We start from the raw sequence: 912 nt of genomic DNA on the forward strand, positions 1-912 counted from the left end.
TTAACGTACGTTTAATTAACGTTAACGTTAATTAAGTTAGTACGTACGTACGTACGACGTACGTACGTTACTACGTACCGTACGTCGTCTCTCTCTCTCTACTATATATATATATATATATATATATATATATATATATATTGTACTTATTGATATGTGATTTTTTTCGATATGTGAATGAAAATAAAAATATGCTGCCATTCATAAATATCATCATTTCAATTATGATCGATTGCAGCATCGCAGAATTAGAAACAGTGCGTCTTGGAAAATGTGAAACTAATGTGTGAAACTAATATTCTTGTTTCGTTAATCTCTTTTTAACAAGAAAAGCACTACGATATTTATTTTTTTTCTAATAAAATCTCGTAATCTTTACAATCTTTATTATAAAAAAAAAGTGATTAAAATGTGTTCTCTGAAATGCAATTACCACATTTCTGTAATAAATCAGGTAAGTGTAAATAAATACATAATTTTCTACAAACAAATTGCACACGATGGTTTCATTCATGTACAAAAATCGTGATACTTTAAAAAAATCGTGATACTTTAAAAAAATAGTTTTGTAGAGGTATTAATTTTTTATTTTAGAAAAAATATTTTTATGACGATATTATTCTTTACATATATAATATAAAAATTATGAAGTATGCACATTATTATATATATAAGAAATAAACTTGATTTGATTAAAAGATAGCAAAAAAAACGTAATTTGAAAAACTTTATGTAGGAGGTGAATTATTTATCATGAAAATATTTGGTTTAATGATAAAAATTTTTTTATCATTAGGTTCTTTGAAAAGAAAATATCACAATTTTTCAATTAAATGATAAAGATCTCTCTTACGAATAATTCAATTTCTCGGATATAATTTTAATTTAACATAAAAAATCTTTCTGACATGA

Source organism: Atta cephalotes, assembly GCF_000143395.1.
Source record: "Atta cephalotes unplaced genomic scaffold scaffold00004, whole genome shotgun sequence".
In the NCBI taxonomy this organism is placed as follows: domain Eukaryota; kingdom Metazoa; phylum Arthropoda; class Insecta; order Hymenoptera; family Formicidae; genus Atta; species Atta cephalotes.